Source organism: Salvelinus alpinus, chromosome 10 (genome assembly GCF_045679555.1).
Source record: "Salvelinus alpinus chromosome 10, SLU_Salpinus.1, whole genome shotgun sequence".
Classification (NCBI taxonomy): Eukaryota; Metazoa; Chordata; class Actinopteri; order Salmoniformes; family Salmonidae; genus Salvelinus; species Salvelinus alpinus.
This window is the reverse complement of record NC_092095.1, coordinates 71,930,315-71,949,881: the sequence shown is the minus strand read 5'-3', so window position 1 is coordinate 71,949,881 and position 19,567 is coordinate 71,930,315. Positions and strand designations below refer to the sequence as shown.

The following is a 19,567-nucleotide window of genomic DNA, read 5'->3' as shown; positions in this document are numbered from 1 at the left end:
AAATAGAGTCTATTGTTATTGTGGTGTTGATCTGGGCCTGAACTCAGAGCCCAGGGTCTTGGTTCATTGGCACAAATCCCTGAAAACCCCAATAAACCCCTAGTAGATCTTATTGTGTAGATCTGTAAGTATTGGATAGGTGTAAGCAATATGCTGGTAGCTCCATCTGGAACTCTGATAGGCCAGGTGGGATTAAGGAAATGTCCTGTTGGGTTGTGTTGTTTTTTGTATTTGAAATTGGTATTGGTACACACTGTTGTTGGGTTGCTAGCTACAGTAGCTAGGTCTCAAAACGAGCTTGCTGGAGCTCTGATCTTTACTCTGCAAGACACTACTTATCTCTGCAATACAGATACAGACAATTAGCTAGGTATACATGCAGGTAAATATAATACATATAACTATTTGCCTTGTTAACACATTAAATATGCACGATCTATCTATCTCTCTTTCTCTATATCTATATATATATATATATATATACATCTATCTATCCACATTTCTGATGATCCATTGATGTCATTCATGATGTCTTACTAGTACAATGTGTTACTATTTTATTTTGATCCATTTGTTAATTTTCTTATTTTTTAACTGCATTGTTGGGAAGGGCTGGTAAGTAAGCATTTCATGGTAAAGTATACGGTTGTTGTATAAGGCGCGTGTGACAAATACAATTTGATTTGATTTGACGGCCGTGTCGCAAGCTAAATGCAAAATGAGAGTAGAGCTACTGAGTTCGGTGTCACAAACACTTGTCCATATATGGTATTGCGTTGGCAGCCATATTGGATTTTCTATCGAGAGATGTTCCTGCAACCGGGAAACGTTGTACTTCCTATTCGGGGTTGCCATGTTTGTGGTTTTCCTGTGGGCTACTTGGAAAACGATGTCGGGTGAAAATGTATTGGTGGCGGGTTTCGGGTTTACTTCTTAATTGCACCGTAGCCGCCATAGCATTTTTCTTTCAAATATATATTTCACTGTGACCTGCTGCTGACTATTAGGCAGTGAGGCAGTCTGTTGCTGAGCGAGTGGGTGGTGGGGAGGGGGAGGGCCGGAGGCCGAGATGTGTGTGGTTTGAGACTGAGCGCTGCAGCAGGCAGCTGAGTAACGTGAGTGACGCCTTGATAGCATCATCTGGATATGTGTGCAACAAAAGTTCAACATTCACCTTCTGATACCATTTCTGTCAAACCGTTTACGCATACAGTTTCACTCACACGTTCGATACATTCAATGTATGCACCACTCATAACGCACTACAACTGCCTCTGCAACGCAATGCTGCAAGGCAAACAAAGCGTTCCATTGGAAACGAATTGTACTTCTGGTGTACCACAATGCAATATCACTGTCGGTGTGATCGAGGCGTGAGAGGAGACAGCACAGGACGCGCGAAAACCATATAAAGCGAAGGGTTTTAAGCATGCTCAGTTCTTGAATCTCGAGCAGGACATTTTAAATAGAAGTTATGGAACTCCCTCGCGCGCTTCTGTTACGGAAAAGTCCACAATGAAACTGACATTAAATGTGGAGAATGATACATATGTTGGTCATTAAGTAGCCTATTAATGTGTATGCCTATGTAAGCTACTGTAGCCTACCATTTCATACAATAAACATGTTGAGATGACGATATCACTGGAGTCATTGCAAATGAATTTGTGCCACTTGTGTAGCTTACCTGGAGCTAGCAAACGGATTTAATACATAGCCTATAACTTCAGTTTATTGTTCTTTTAGCCTTGTGTTATTATGCAATTATTAATGGCCATGTTTAGTTAATGAAATGGGAAGTTATCAGTTGTGATTGTGGTCACAGTTCTATCTATCAGCTGTTACTAGAATGCATTAGATTGAAGGTAACAGTCAGTCAGATTAGGCAAGTTTTCAGGCCTTGTGGACGGGTTTTGATCATTGGGCTAGACATTTTTCATACACCTGGCAACCCTGGCAACCCTGATCCCATTCTTCAGAATAAAGAAACGCCATAACTGTGCTGTCAAGAGGATAACTTTTGTGTCCGTTTCTCTTCATTACTAAAGGTATGTGATAGCAAGTTTAAACAGTCTAATATCGAAAGAACGTCATAACATGCTAGATAACAAATCCGTCCGGTTTTATGAGTTATTGTTTGTGTCAAATCCAGTGAGTGAAAAACGTGATTATTAAAAACTATTTTACAAGTCACGTAGACTTGGGGGTCTTCTGAGTTAATGTACATCATTTCGACAAGGTCATTTCATAAACAATCTATTTATTTGAGAATTTTTGGTTCGTTTTACATGTTATTGGTTTTGTGTAAAATGAAGCTCCTGAGCTGGTAAAATGGCGGCGTCCACTCTGTCTGCGGAGGAGCCCCATGACTTCTTTTGGAAGTCTATTTTGGGGGTCTTTTTGGTGCGGTCAGCGGGGTGGATTTCAACATCCACGAACCGGCCCAATCTTATCCAATTATAGACGTTTATGTTTTACAATTTCGGCCGACCCTTGGCTTGGCCCAAACATTTGACCTGACCGAATTCATGCAGCTTTAAGGAGAGGGGTCCAGCTGCAACGTCATCTCTCAGAGCAGTCGCCCCTCAGGGTCTCTGCTGCCTACCCATTACCGATAGGTCGTCTATCGGTGCAGTGCATCTCTCGGGAAAAGTGGTGGTTTCGAAAGGTGCCACTCAATACTTTGTTTGGTTTATCAGACTTTAGTCATGATCTGCAGAAATGACAGTAAGGAAGTTCACTCACTGAACTGTATCTTTGAACTTTACCTACCTAACCATAATTAAGTTGTTCGTAAATGTAAATGCTAGCTAACGTTATAGCTACCTTATAAAAAGCATTTATTTTACTATGTATTATTTGGATATGCATATTTTAACGCCCACGGTTCCTTTGGAAACCCCCACTTCTCCATATATAGTTCCTTTGGAAACCCCCACTTCTCCTTATATCGTTCCTTTGGAAACCCCCACTTCTCCATATATAGTTCCTTTGGAAACCCCCACTTCTCCATATATAGTTCCTTTGGAAACCCCCACTTCTCTTTATATCGTTCCTTTGGAAACCCCCACTTCTCCATATATAGTTCCTTTGGAAACCCCCACTTCTCCATATATAGTTCCTTTGGAAACCCCCACTTCTCCTTATATAGTTCCTTTGGAAACCCCCACTTCTTCTTATATAGTTCCTTTGGAAACCCCCACTTCTTCTTATATAGTTCCTTTGGAAACCCCCACTTCTTCTTATATAGTTCCTTTGGAAACCCCCACTTCTTCTTATATAGTTCCTTTGGAAACCCCCACTTCTTCTTATATAGTTCCTTTGGAAACCCCCACTTCTTCTTATATAGTTCCTTTGGAAACCCCCACTTCTTCTTATATAGTTCCTTTGGAAACCCCCACTTCTTCTTATATAGTTCCTTTGGAAACCCCCACTTCTTCTTATGTAGTTCCTTTGGAAACTCCCACTTCTCCATATATAGTTCCTTTGGAAACCCCCACTTCTTCTTATATAGTTCCTTTGGAAACCCCCACTTCTTCTTATATAGTTCCTTTGGAATCTCCCACTTCTCCATATATAGTTCCTACTTACGTTGTGTCATTTAAAGTGTGCACTTTGGGTCTAATGGGAATGAATGTTTTGTTGTCAGTGCTTAGCTACCTTATCTATTGGAATTAGATAATTGAATTTGAAAAAATATAATATATTTTTAGAGAATAAAAAAAGCGCCAGAACTGTCAAGCAAATAACTTTTGTGTCTGTTTCTCTTTATTACTACAGGCCGACTCAGATTAAGTCTGAGGAGGGTAACGTCAACAGTGAGGACAAACCCAGCCTGCCTCTCTCCTTCTACACTGAATCCAAACCTACAGTCACTGGGTCCTGATTGTGACCTTGGAGCCCAGTTTGCACTGCAGGATCCAGAGATGGCATCAGTGAAGCTGGAAGACTGCAGTCAAACACTGGAGCTGAATGTCATCATTAAAGATGAAGAGGAGGAGATTGGTAAATCAGTTAGTCATGGTAAGATCATGCTCTATCTTTTCTGTAATTCTGACATCCCGCATCCCTGCCAAATTCCAGACTGCACAGCAGTGGTTGTTATGTACATTTTTACACTTACATTTGAATCATTTAGCAGACGCTGTTATCCAGAGCAACTTATCTTCATCAGTGCATTAAGATAGCTTGTTGAGACAACCACATGTCATAGTAAATAAACTCAGCAAAAAAAAGAAACGTACCTTTTTCAGGACCCTGTCTTTCAAAGATCATTCCTAAAAATCCTAATATTTAATTTATTTATTTCACCTTTATTTAACCAGGTAGACTAGTTGAGAACAAGTTCTCATTTGCAACTGCGACCTGGCCAAAATAAAGCATAGCAATTTGACACATACAACAACACAGAGTTACACATGGAATAAACAAAACATACAGTCAATAATACAGTAGAAAAATAAGTCTATATACAATGTGAGCAAATGAGGTGAGATAAGGGAGGTAAAGGCAAAAAAAGGCCATGGTGGCGAGGTAAATACAATATAGCAAGTAAAACACTGGAATGGTAGATTTGCAGTGGAAGAATGTGCAAAGTAGAAATAGAAATAATGGGGTGCAAAGGAGCTAAATAAATAAATACAGTAGGGGAAGAGGTAGTTGTTTGGGCTAAATTATAGATGGGCTATGTACAGGTCCAGTAATCTGGGAGCTGCTCTGACAGCTGGTGCTTAAAGCTAGTGAGGGAGATAAGTGTTTCCAGCTTCAGAGATTTTTGCAGTTCGTTCCAGTCATTGGCAGCAGAGAACTAGAAGGAAAGACGACCAAAGGAGGAATTGGCTTTGGGGGTGACCAGTGAGATATACCTGCTGGAGCGCGTGCTACGAGTGGGTGCTGCTATGGTGACCAGTGAGCTGAGATAAGGCGGGGCTTTACCTAGCAGAGACTTGTAGATAACCTGTAGCTAGTGGGTTTGGCGACGAGTATGAAGTGAGGGCCAGCCAACGAGAGCGTACAGGTCGCAGTGGTGGGTAGTGTATGGAGCTTTGGTGACAAAACGGATGGCACTGTGATAGACTGCATCCAGTTTGTTGAGTAGAGTGTTGGAGGCTATTTTATAGATGACATCACCGAAGTCGTGGATCGGTTGGATGGTCAGTTTTACGAGGGTATGTTTGGCAGCATGAGTGAAGGATGCTTTGTTGCGATATAGGAAGCCGATGCCAGATTGAATTTTGGATTGGAGATGCTTAATGTGAGTCTGGAAGGAGAGTTTACAGTCTAACCAGACACCTAGGTATTTGTAGTTGTCCACGTATTCTAAGTCAGAGCCATCCAGAGTAGTGATGCTGGACGGGCGGGCAGTGATCGATTTGAATAGCATGCATTTAGTTTTACTTGCGTTTCAGAGCAGTTGGAGGCCACGGAAGGAGAGTTGTATGGCATTGAAGCTTGTCTGGAGGTTAGTTAACACAGTGTCCAAAGAGGGGCCAGAAGTATACAGAATGGTGTTGTCTGCGTAGAGGTGTATCAGAGAATCACCAGCAGCAAGAGCAACATCATTGATGTATACAGAGAAGAGAGTCGGCCCGAGGATTGAACCCTGTGGCACCCCCATAGAGACTGCCAGGTCCGGACAACAGGCCCTCCGATATGACACATTGAACTCTATCAGAGAAGTAGTTGGTAAACCAGGCGAGGCAATCATTTGAGAAACCAAGGCTGTCGAGTCTGCCAATAAGAATGTGGTGATTGACAGAGTCAAAAGCCTTGGCCAGGTCGATGAATACGGCTGTGCAGTAATGTCTCTTATCGATGGCGGTTATGATGTCGTTTAGGACCTTGAGCGTGGCTGAGGTGCACCCATGACCAGCTCTGAAACCAGATTGCATAGCGGAGAAGGTACGGTGGGATTGGAAATGGTCGGTAATCTGTTTGTTAACTTGGCTTTCGAAGACCTTAGAAAGACAGGGTAGGATAGATATAGGTCTGTAGCAGTTTGGGTCTAGAGTATCACCCCCTTTGAAGAGGGGGATGACCGCGGCAGCTTTCCAATCTTTGGGAATCTCAGACGATACGAAAGAGAGGTTGAACAGGCTAGTAATAGGGGTTTCAACAATTTCGGCAGATCAGTTAGCAAGCAAGCAGTTAGCAGGGGCTAGCAGTTAGCAGACTGGGGCAGGCAAGCTAGCAGTTAGCAAACCGGGGCAGGCAAGCTAGCAGTTAGCAGACCGGGGCTAGCAAGTTAGCCTTTGGGGGACGTCACGATGTGGGTAAGTCTGTTTTTGCCTCATCGTGCGGTGACGTCGATAGACCAGTTGTGGAATTAGTAGGATTCCAGGTAGCTCTAGGTATCTAGCAGGCCTAGCAGGTTAGCAGAATGGGCCTTCAGCGGGCGTCGCGCCTGAGGGGCCTGTTGGAGTCCTCGGGCAGATTATGTCGGTATTCCAGTCGTAGAGGATCGGCGGGGTTCCGTGCCCCATACCGGCAGTAGAAGGGGTCCGGATATTGTAGCCCAGGAGTGGGCTTCGGGGGTAGCACAGGAGCTCTTGCCGGGCTAGCTTCAGGCTAATTGGTGGTGGCTCCGGGATGGAAACGCTAGCCAGGAGTGGTCACCCGGGATTGCGGTTAGCTAGTTGCGAAGATCCAGATGCAAATGTTCAGAGTTTGTGGTAGGAATCCGGGGATATGGAGAGAAATAGGTCCGTTATGCTCTGGTTTGAGTCACTTTGTTCGAACTGGCGAGAGCGTTCCGAGCTAAAGGTTAGCTGATGACTGATGGTTTGCTAACTGATAGCTGGTAGGTAGTTAGCTGGCTAGCATCAGTTGAGGGATACCAGATCCGAAGTAAATAGAAATACTATAGAAAAAAGCAGATCCACGCCACATTGGGTGAGGCGGGTTGCAGGAGAGTATTTAGAAGTTGAGGTTTAGGAAAATATTTTTAAAAGATATGCGAAGAAAAAGATGTAAAAAGATATTTACAAGGGACACGACAGGACAAAGACAAAGACGTCTGACTGCTACGCCATCTTGGATATGACCAATAACTTCACAGATCTTCATTGTAAAGGGTTTAAACACTGTTCAATGAAAAATAAACAATTAATGAACATGCACCTGTGGAATGGTCGTTAAGACACTAACAGCTTACAGACGGTAGCCAATTAAGGTCACAGTTATGAAAACTTAGGACACTAAAGAGGCCTTTCCACTGACTCTGAAAAACACCAAAAGAAAGATGCCCAGGGTCCCTGCTCATCTGCGTGAATGTGCCTTAGGCATGCTACAAGGAGGCATGAGGACTGTAGATGTGGCCAGGGCAATAAATTGCAAAGTCCGTTCTGTGAGACGCCTAAGACAGCGCTACAGGGAGACAGGACGGACAGCTGATTGTCCTCACAGTGGCAGACCACGTGTAACAACACCTGCACAGGACCGGTACATCCGAACATCACACCTGCGGGACAGGTACAGGATGGCAACAACAACTGCCCGAGTTACACCAGGAATGCACAATCCCTGCATCAGTGCTCAGATGCTCAGACTGTCCGCAATAGGCTGAGAGAGGCTGGACTGAGGGCTTGTAGGCCTGTTGTAAGGCAGGTCCTCACCAGACATCACCGGCAACAACGTCGCCTATGGGCACAAAACCACCGTCGCTGGACCAGACAGTACTGGCAAAATGTGCTCTTCACTGACGAGTCGCGGTTTTGTCTCACCAGGGGTGATGGTCGGATTCGCGTTTATCGAAGGAATGAGCTTTACACAGAGGCCTGTACTCTGGAGCAGGATCGATTTGGAGGTGGAGGGTTCGTCATGGTCTGGGGCGGTGTGTCACAGCATCATCGGACTGAGCTTGTTGTCATTGCAGGCAATCTCAACGCTGTACGTTACAGGGAAGACATCCTCCTCCTTCATGTGGTACCCCTCATGCAGGCTTATCCTGACATGACCCTCCTGCATGACAATGCCACCAGCCATACTGCTCGTTCTGTGCGTGATTTCCTGCAAGACAGGAATGTCAGTGTTCTGCCATGGCCAGCGAAGAGCCCGGATCTCAATCCCGTTGAGCACGTCTGGGTCCTGTTGGATCGGAGGGTGAGGGCTAGGGCCATTCCCCCCAGAAATGTCCAGGAACTTGCAGGTGCCTTGGTGGAAGTGTGGGGTAACATCTCACAGCAAGAACTGGCAAATCTGGTGCAGTCCATGAGGAGGAGATGCACTGCAGTACTACTTACTGCAGCGGGTGGCCACACCAGATACTGACTGTTACTTTTGATTTGGACCCCCCCTTTGTTCAGAGACACATTATTCCATTTCTGTTAGTCACATGTCTGTGGAACTTGTTCCGTTTATGTCTCAGTTATTGATTCTTGTTAATTTTCATACAAATATTTACACATGTTAAGTTTGCTGAAAATAAACGCAGTTGACAGTGAGAGGACCTTTCTTTTTTTGCTGAGTTTACATTGTTCCTCAAAGAAGTTATCAGCAAAGTCAGTGCTAGTGGGAAAAGACGTGTAATTGTTTGGGGGAGGATAAGACTATGTCTTATTTAAGAAGCTCTTTGAAGAGGGAGGGTTTCAGACGTTGCTACTGGAAACGGCATATATAGATGACATTTGTCTAAAGATTCTCTAAACATTTTATCCATTCGACGGGTGAATTTTTATTTAGCGAATCTTTCTTTATTGTGACAAATTATGATGGAAAGTGTTTTTCAAATAATTGATTGACCAATGTCGCTGTGTAACTATAGATCTCTACCACATATTTAATTTAAAATGCCTACTGCTTACAATTTATTTTTTCAGCTCTAAAATTTTTTCTTTGCAGGACAATGATTGTCCTGACTTTAGAGAATGCCTGAATTGCTTCACCTTGCTTTTCTGGCAAGTTTCACCCTCCAATTATTTCAGATCTACAGGAGTGCAAGTTTCACCATGGCACACACTGTGGCAATTTTGTATTTAATGAGTCTGAAGCGAAGGATATACTGCTCTTCCCGGACCAGGCTCAAATCATGTCATTCGTAAGAAGAGAAGACTGCTACAGGGGTCGGCGAGCTGGATGCCTGGCGAAGCTGCGTCCACGAGTGGATAATCGGCCTCTACCCTCTGTTCTTCTGGCGAACATGCAATCACTGGAGAATAAACTGGATGAGCTCCGTTCGACACTATACTATCAACGGGATATACAGTACCAGTCAAAAGTTTGGGGCTTCCTGAGTGGTGCAGTGGTCTAATAGCTGTGTCACTAGAGATTCTAGGTTCAAGTCCAGGCTCTGTCGCCGGGCGGTGCACAATTGGCGGTGCACAATTGGCCCAGCGTCGTCCGGGTTAGGGGAGGGTTTGGCTGGCAGGGATGTCCTTGTCCCATCGCCCACTAGCGACTCCTGTGGTGGGCCGGGCGCAGTGCACGCTGACAGTGTTTCCTCTGACATATTGGTGCAGCTGGCTTCCAGGGTTACGTGGGCATTGTGTCAAGAAGCAGTGCGGCTTGGTTGGGTTGTGTTTCGGGACGGACGGCTCTCGACATTCGCCTCTAACGAGTCCGTACGGGAGTGGCACCGATGAGACAAGACTGTAACTAGCAATTGGATACCAGGAAATTGGGGAGAAAACAACGTAAAAAAAAAGGAGAAGGAGGTTTCGACGTTTTAGAACACCTACTCATTCAAGTGTTTTTCTTTTCTTTTTTACTATTTTCTACATTGTAGAATAATAGTGAAAACATAAACTATGAAATAACACATATGGAATCATGTAGTAACCAAAAAAAGTGTTAAACAAATCAAAATATATTTTATATTTGAGATTCTTCAAAGTAGCCAACCTTTGCCTTGATGACAGCTTTGCACACTCTTGGCATTCTCTCAACCAGCTTCATGAGTGTCACGTTGGTATAAAGGGAGACGGGCGCAGAAATGTGTAATAGGGTTTTTTATTTACCCAAATTACAGCGTGCCATGTAAAGGCACGGGGACGAAGACCAAACAAACACGTATACAAAACACAGGGTTGAGACCCAAACAAAAGAGCGAGGAGTACCTCGAATAAATACACGGTGCGAGACCCATAACATACACGCACAATGATACCACACGGGACGAGACCTGTAATCATTTGCACAATACAAGCGACACGAAATCCAAAACAACAAGGCACAGGTACTCACACTACCAACGGACATTGGAACAATAATCGACAAGACAATGGTGAACAAAGGGCACACTTATACAATTACTCATCAGGGGAGAATATGGGGACCAGGTGAGCGTAATGACACAGTTCAGTGACGTAGACCTCCGAAACTGGTGCACGGAATGAGCAACAGTACCGGAGGGATCCGTGACAATGAGGTAGTCACCTGGAATGCATTTCAATTAACAGGTGTGCCTTCTTAAAAGTTAATTTGTGGAATTTCTTTCCTTCTTAATGCGTTTGAGCCAATCAGTTGTGTTGTGACAAGGTGAGGTATACAGAAGATAGCCCTATTTGGTGAAAGACCAAGTCCATATTATGGCAAGAACAGCTCAAATAAGCAAAGAAACGACAGTCCAGCATTACTTTAAGACATGGTCAGTCATTCTGGAAAATTTCAAGCTTAAAGTTGTTTCAAACTGGCTCTCGTGAGGACTGCCACAGGAAAGGAAGCCCTAGAGTTTCCTCTGCTGCAGAGGTACAAAACAAACACATCTCAACAACAACTGTTCAGAGGAGACTGCGTGAATCAGGCCTTCATGGTCGAATTGCTGCAAAGAAACCACTACTAAAGGACACCAATAAGAAGAAGAGACTTGCTTGGGCCAAGAAACACAAGCAATCGACATTAGACCGGTGGAAATCTGTCCTTTGGTCTGATGAGTCCAAATTTGAGATTTTTAGGTTCCAACCGCCGTGTCTTTGTGAGACGCAGAGTAGGTGAATAGATGATCTCCGCATGTGTGGTACCCACCGTGAAGCATGGAGAAGGAGGTGTGATGGTGCGTTGCTGGTGACACTGTCAGTGATTTTATTTAGAATTCAAGGCACACCTAACCAGCATGGCTACCACAGCATTCTGCAGAGATTTGGAAAATAGGTGTGCCCAAACTTTTGACTGTACTGTACATTTTTTTTAATATCCTATGTTTCACCGGGTCGTGGCTTTTTACAGCCTTACTCCATTTTAGAGTAAGGCTGTAAAACGTAACAAAATATGGAAAAAGTCAAGGGGTCTGAGTACTTTTGAAATGCTCTGTATGTGAATTCAGGAAATCTACTATATAGGTTAAGTGCACTTACGTTGTGTAATTTAAAGTGTGCACTTTGTGTCTAATGGGAATTAATTTTTGTTGTCAATGCTTAGCTACTTGATCTATTGAAATTAGATAATTGAACAGGAAAAAAACATAATATTTTACAGAATAAAAAAGTTCCAGAACTGTCAAGACAATAATTTTTGTGTCCGTTTCTCTTTATTACTACAGGCCGACTCAGATTAAGACTGAGGCCGGTAAAATCAACAGTGGTGACAAACCCAGCCTGCCTCTCTCCGTCCACACTGAGTCCAAACCTACAGTCACTGGGTCCTGATTGTGACAGTGGAGCCCAGTTTGCACTGCAAGATCCAGAGATGGCATCAGTGAAGCTGGAAGACTGCAGTCAAACACTGGAGCTGAATGTTAACATTAAAGATGAAGAAGAGGAGGAGGAGATTGGTAAATCTGTTAATCATGGTAAAAGCAGGTTCAATCTATTCTGTAATTCTGACATCACACATCCCTGCCAAACTCCAGACTGCACAGCAGTGGTTGTTTTGTACATTTTTACACTTACATTTTAATCATTTAGCTCGGGTTGGGATGTATGATTTGAGCATAGCCTGAAGGTAGGGAGGGGCAGTTCCCTTTGTTTCTCTGTAGACAAGCACCATGGTCTTGTAGTGGATGTGAGCTTCGACTGGAAGCCAGTGGAATGTACGGAGGAGCAGGGTGTGACATGGGGGAACTTGGGAAGGTTGAACACCAGACAGGCTGCAGTGTTCTGGATAAGTTGCGAGACAAAGCGACTAGACGTAATAGTGGCTGAAATAATGTGATTTGTCTCTTATGAGACATGATGTTGCTAGGCCTATGGGGCGGCAGGTAGCCTAGTGGTTAGAGTGTTGGACTTGTAACCGAAAGGTTGCAAGATCGAATCCCCGAGCTGACAAGGTAAAAATCTGTCGTTCTGCCCCTGAACAAGGCAGTTAACCCACTGATCCTAGGCCGTCATTGAAAATAAGAATTTGTTCTTCACTGACTTGCCTAGTTAAATTAAGGTAAATAAAAAATATATTAAAATGAGCTGAGGCCCACGTGGGAACTGCAAACTACTTATCCTAAACATCCCCCAAAACTACATGGATGGGAAGCATGTGTGATAACCTGTACTCAGAAGCCGACTGTCTAACTCATGAAACTTTGAGATCAGGCACTGTTGCAGCATGACCATAGAAACTGTAGGACCATGTATTATGTATTATGTTATGTATTATGTTATGTATTATGTTATATTATGAAAAGCTGAGCGCTAACCAAGGACAGATGAACCAGTAAGGGAACCAATGTGGTAAAAACCTGTTGCTGGGTAGACTTCATTTGCAACTAGAAAGTGGTGACTGGGGGTAGGATGTTAGGACTGGGGGTAGGATGTGGTGACTGGCGTTGTTAGTAGGGTAGGATGTTGAAACTTGCATAGAGAAGCATTTCCCCGAATCATTTCAGGCAAGGTGAATCCAGGTACATAGAAACTGAAGCAAATTAACAAATTGTTAGAATTATGGAGAAAAAAAACTACATGAATTTAGCATTAATAGGCTACAGGCAAAGTGACTGACGCTTAAAGCCACAGTTCTTATTCGATACATTATTGACGGTAGCCAGCTTGACACTTGGTTTGCAGCTGGGAGGAGAATATACCATTATGAGATGGGGACTAATGGCCAAGACTGATGCAACATATCAAGATATTGCAGAAGACAAGAGATGAAATGCAAGTAAAAATGTAAATACCTAAAATGAGTAAAAATAAGTCAACTAAACTCATAAGGCATGAATGAAATATTACTTTTATCGCTGAAGAATCAATTGATAAAATGGCTGATATTGCAAATCACCACTTGTAAAATAGGCTACGATTATGCATGTAAGCCAACTTCACGTCAAATATGACTATGCTGGTGAGAAGAAGAAAGATCCATGATTGCTGGCGACGGCTCTTGGGTACACCTTAGTTTGAGTCCACTCCTATCCAATTATTAAAGAAGAATAGAATATGTTTCTAAACACTTCTACATTAATAATGATGAGTGAGAAAGTAACAGACGCACAAATATCATACCCCTGCGCCAAAACAAATGCTAACCTCCCCTCTTCTTTTAATGGTGAGAGGTTAGCATGTATTGGGGCTATGATATTTATGTGTCTGTAACTTTCTCACTCATCATTATTCACAATATACAAGGCTACTATACTAAGCCTGCTAATGATAACGACATTACTTATTATTAAAAAGAAAAAAGAAAAGGATGGTATAGGAGTGAGAGCTGCGTAGCCTATTGTGTGGCAAACAGGTGCTGTTAGATTACAATATTATATTTCTGACCGTTTGGAACAGTTGTAAACGACACTAAATAAATTATTATAATGTGTTCTAAAGGAAAATGATTGTAAACCCTTTATTACAGCATAGCACACATTAAAACCTTTATTACAGCATAGCACACATTAAAACCTTTATTACAGCATAGCACACATTAAAACCTTTATTACAGCATAGCACACATTAAAACCTTTATTACACAGCATACCGCACATTAAAACCTTTATTACAGCATAGCACACATTAAAACCTTTATTACAGCATACCACACATTAAAACATTTATTACAGCATAGCACACATTAAAACCTTTTACAGCATAGCACACATTAAAACCTTTATTACAGCATACCACACATTAAAACCTTTATTACAGCATACCACACATTAAAACCTTTATTACAGCATAGCACACATTAAAACCTTTATTACAGCATACCACACATTAAAACCTTTATTACAGCATACCACACATTAAAACCTTTATTACAGCATAGCACACATTAAAACCTTTATTACAGCATAGCACACATTAAAACCTTTATTACAGCATACCACACATTAAAACCTTTATTACAGCATAGAACACATTAAAACCTTTATTACAGCATACCACACATTAAAACCTTTATTACAGCATAGCACACATTAAAACCTTTTACAGCATACCACACATTAAAACCTTTATTACAGCATAGCACACATTAAAACCTTTATTACAGCATAGCACACATTAAAACCTTTATTACAGCATAGCACACATTAAAACCTTTATTACAGCATAGCACACATTAAAACCTTTATTACAGCATAGCACACATTGAAACCTTTATTACAGCATACCACACATTAAAACCTTTATTACAGCATAGCACACATTAAAACCTTTATTACAGCATGGCACACTTTAAAACCTTTTACAGCATAGCACAAAAAACTGCTCAAATTGGGAAATTGCTTTGTGACATGTTGCAATTGAGTGAGGCTTTGAGGTCACAGAATCAATAGGCTATCAAACAAACTCAAACAGGCAACAGAAGCAGGATCTAACTTCTTTATGTAGATACAGTGCATTCGGAAAGTTTTCAGACCCTTTGACATTTTCCACATTTGGTTAACTTACATCCTTATTCTAAAATTGATAAAATAGTTCCCCCCCCCACTTTTCCCGTGTAATGACAATGCGAAAACAGATTTGTAGACATTTTTAAGAATAAAAAAAACTGAAGGACTCCTAAGTGTCCAGCAGTCTAAGGCACTGCATCGCAGTGCTTGAGGCGTCACTATAGACCCGGGTTCAAACCAAGGCTGTGTCACAACCGGCTGTGACCGGGAGTCCCATAGAGCGGCGCACAATTGAACCAGCGTCGCCCGGGTTAGGGGAGGGTTTGGCCTCTCATGAGCCCGTTGGGGGAGTTGCAGCGATGAGACAAGATCGTAATTAGATATGATGAAATTGGGGAGAAAAAAAATCTTAAATAAAACACTGAAATACTGCATTTACATAAGTATTCAGACCATTACTCAGTACTTTGTTGAAGCACCTTCGGCAGCGATTACAGACACGAGTCTTCTTGGGTATAACGCTACAAGCTTGGCACACAAGCTTCTCACATTCTTCTCTGCAGATTCTGTCGTGGAAAATCATTTTCAAATACAACGCTTACCAGAACTTTTAAAATCAAACATGCTCTTTATTACAACTGTACAGCCCACTGGCATGTCCCCGCGGAACACACCCCGCGGAACACACCCCTTCTCAGAACTCCAGCTACTCTATTTATACACACATAGTATTGTCCGTCCCCTATGGCTCTTTCACCACCATCTGCTTTCAATTTGTTTATAATAGTGGCTGGACCCTTTATCCCAGTGTGTCCAATTACCTCTAGGCGCCACTCTGTCTGACATGTATGTTTGTAATAGAATTGTCAGACCATATGTCTAGTGTCCAATTGCTTTTAGGCGCCACTCTGTCTGACATGTATGTCAGCACAATGGAGAATCTACAAGGGTCAGAGGGTCAGAACGTCCCTTAGTAGACCTTCATCACCACGGTCCCATGACCCATGTTAACATGTGGTTCGTTACTTTAATGTTCAGCTATCATTTATATTTATATGTTATCCATGTATCTTATGTTACCACTACACTACTACACCATCTGCTAATCTTTGGTTTCCTGTATTTACCAGAATGGCAAATGCACTCACATCTGCTCTCTTATACTACCTTCCAGTATACTCCTGTCTACTTGTCCAACAGTGTGATATCTACCCACATATGTCACCTACTCCTACATAATCCCTCCTCTTGAGGGTATTAACCTCAAAAACCATACTAAAAATGACATATAGAGAGTAGATATCAATACCAACAATTGACTAAAACATTATCAAAATAAAGCTTACAAATCACTTGTACCAAACATCTCAAATGTGAAATAGGAGTAAAAGATCCAATCAGAAACAGTATAAAAAATAAAAATAATACAATGAATATAATAAGAAATTGAATGAGAAAATCAAAGACCTACATGCAGTTACAAAAGAAAATTGACACAACATCATTCTAAATTTAAGCATTTCAACATGATCCTCCTTGCAGACATGAATTTGGAAATACAGCATATACAGGTAGACCATCCTTACAAAAATCATGGCAAGCATAACCACCTCCAGGAACTACTCTATATAGACAGTTTGGATTCCCAAAGGGGCAGCCCAAAGGTCCACCGACCGCATTACAAGGCTTTCCATACTTATTAGTATACTTGCCTGGGCTACTCGGTACAGGATCAATCACCACAGGAGGGTCATCTCTCCTTACAGACATCTATTTAACTGCTGTCTGAACCACAATTGACTTTACCAGGGGTATAACACAACAAAATGCAATACCCAAAGCCAACAACCCTCCTCCTAACATGATGGTCATCCTAGCAAACATGACACAAACTCCACCCTTCTCCACTAAGAGCCAATTAAGTATAGTTAATGAATCCCTGTTGATTATATCATATATAATTAATCCATTCTAAGTTCAGATTTGGTGTTATCCACAGAAATATAGATTCAAATCCTGATTTAACCTCCTCTCTGGCCTTGAAATCCCTAAGTAGACCTCTAAGCAATCCAATTGCATTAAGGTATACCTCAGGATCCTTATCATAAACCCTTTTAACTCTAGGTTTTAACATAGTCATCATGGAGTGATTCAATAATAGTAACCTATTTAATTGCTCTAACTAAGGCACAAAGACCAATCCATCCATCAGGCAATACATTCAACAGTTAGTTTTTTTCCACACATCCAGAAACTATCAGCAATACCTTTGTCTTGATTTTTCAACATATTAAGAGATGGCGCAACCTGAGTTATGTGACCACACAACCCTTTATCATTATTTTTACGAACTCCCACATTCTCTAAAACCCAAATAGTATCACATTCTACAGTGGTGTTTCCTACATCAATTCCTTCGGTGTCATGGCTGTAAAAACATTCATATTTTCCTTTAACCACGGTACCTCTGTCTAATTGAGGTACATTTAATTCAGTTCTAATATTATAGGCAACACAATCATTGTCTCCCAGCATGGTCTCATTCAACATAGTTTTACCCCTAGTACTTACCCAGAACAATCCTACATTTTATGTCACACAAGGGAATAGAATACTTTCTATTGGTACAATAGTCATTTTTACAACTTACACAGTTTTTACATGATGCTGGTTCAGAGACTATTAAAAGATCAGACAAAGGTGATTTTCTTCACAAAATACAATTGTCCATTCTGTGTCTGTTTGCCATATACTTAGCCCATTCGTATCACTCCTTCTTCACTACTTCTTCTCATGTAGTGTCCCTGAGTGGTTCTGATTCTGATATATCTAATTCTGTTGCTTTTTCAATGTTCTTATCTTGAGGTAGATCATTAGAGTTTATCAGAAAGTTTCAAATATCAGTAAAAACTCTCCTGACTGATGTCTCAGGTTGCTTTGTTGGCACGGTGGTCTGCTTGGTAAGGGCAGTCGATGTCATCTAGTGGTAGCTACTGTGGTCGTCACAGCAGCCGCCACCCTTGTTGTTGTCACAGGTTCTTCCTGTTCAGGTGCAGGGGTAGGTCTTCACCTTCCACTGGTTCAATCTTGTTCATGATGAGCACCTACTCGTCTTTTTCTTTGATTCATATCAGGTCACATCCTTTCGGGTCCCAAACGACTTCTCCCTTAGTTTGGTGATGTGTCCATCCACAGAGTGCAATCTCCGATAAGGGTTTGATCCTTATGATTGAGATAGACTTCAGTTCTCCTGCTTCTGTTATACAGTGAGGGAAAAAAGTATTTGATCCCCTGCTGATTTTGTACGTTTGCCCACTGACAAAGAAATGATCAGTCTATAATTTTAATGGTAGGTTTATTTGAACAGTGAGAGACAGAATATCAACAAAGAAATCCAGAAAAACGCATGTCAAAAATGTTATGAATTGATTTGCATTTTAATGAGGGAAATAAGTATTTGACCCCTCTGCAAAACATGACTTAGTACTTGGTGGCAAAACCCTTGTTGGCAATCACAGAGGTCAGACGTTTCTTGTAGTTGGCCACCAGGTTTGCACACATCTCAGGAGGGATTTTGTCCCACTCCTCTTTGCAGATCTTCTTCAAGTCATTAAGGTTTCGAGGCTGACGTTTGGCAACTCGAACCTTCAGCTCCCTCCACAGATTTTCTATGGGATTAAGGTCTGGAGACTGGCTAGGCCACTCCAGGACCTTAATGTGCTTCTTCTTGAGCCACTCCTTTGTTGCCTTGGCCGTGTGTTTTGGGTCATTGTCATGCTGGAATACCCATCCACGACCCATTTTCAATACCCTGGCTGAGGGAAGGAGGTTTTCACCCAAGATTTGACGGTACATGGCCCCGTCCATCGTCCCTTTGATGCGGTGAAGTTGTCCTGTCCCTTTAGCAGAAAGACACCCCCAAAGCATAATGTTTCCACCTCCATGTTTGACGGTGGGGATGGTTTCTTGGGGTCATAGGCAGCATTCCTCCTCCTCCAAACACGGCAAGTTGGGTTGATGCCAAAGAACTCCATTTTGGTCTCATCTAACCACAACACGTTCACCCAGTTGTCCTCTGAATCATTCAGATGTTCATTGGCAAACTTCAGACGGGCATGTATATGTGCTTTCTTGAGCAGGGGGACCTTGCGGGCGCTGCAGGATTTCAGTCCTTCACGGCATAGTGTGTTACCAATTGTTTTCTTGATGACTATGGTCCCAGCTGCCTTGAGATCATTGACAAGATCCTCCTGTGTAGTTCTGGGCTGGTTCCTCACCGTTCTCATGATTATTGCAACTCCACGAGGTGAGATCTTGCATGGAGCCCCAGGCTGAGGGAGATTGACAGTTCTTTTGTGTTTCTTCCATTTGCGAATAATCACAGAAACTGTTGTCACCTTCTCACCAAGCTGCTTGGCGATGGTCTTGTAGCCCATTCCAGCCTTGTGTAGGTCTACAATCTTGTCCCTGACATCCTTGGAGAGCTCTTTGGTCTTGGCCATGGTGGAGAGTTTGGAATTTGATTGATTGATTGCTTCTGTGGACAGGTATATTTTATACAGGTAAGAAACTGAGATTAGGAGCACTCCCTTTAAGAGTGTGCTCCTAATCTCCGAAGTTCGCTACCTGTATGAAAGACACCTGGGAGCCAGAAATCTTTTTTGATTGAGAAGGGGTCAAATACTTATTTCCCTCATTAAAATGCAAATCAATTTATAACATTTTTGACATGCATTTTTCTGGATATTTTTGTTGTTATTCTGTTTCTCACTGTTCAAATAAACCTACCATTAAAATTATAGACTGATCATTTCTTTGTCAGTGGGCAAACGTACAAAATCAGCAGGGGATCAAATACTTTTTCCCTCACTGTAC

General features: G+C 42.2%; 1 protein-coding gene and 1 long non-coding RNA gene across 3 annotated transcripts in view; one reads left to right on the top strand and one right to left on the bottom strand.

Moving 5' to 3' along the window:
* The window catches only part of LOC139533039 (zinc finger protein ZFP2-like), a 319,515-nt gene that overhangs the window by 95,396 nt on the left and 204,552 nt on the right, over positions 1 to 19,567 (bottom strand). The gene's annotated exons all lie outside the window — the stretch shown is intronic.
* Positions 1,956 to 12,448, top strand: LOC139533092 (uncharacterized). Its single transcript, XR_011666690.1, has 3 exons — positions 1,956 to 2,048; positions 3,781 to 4,023; positions 11,474 to 12,448. It is a non-coding gene; the product is annotated as an uncharacterized lncRNA (long non-coding RNA).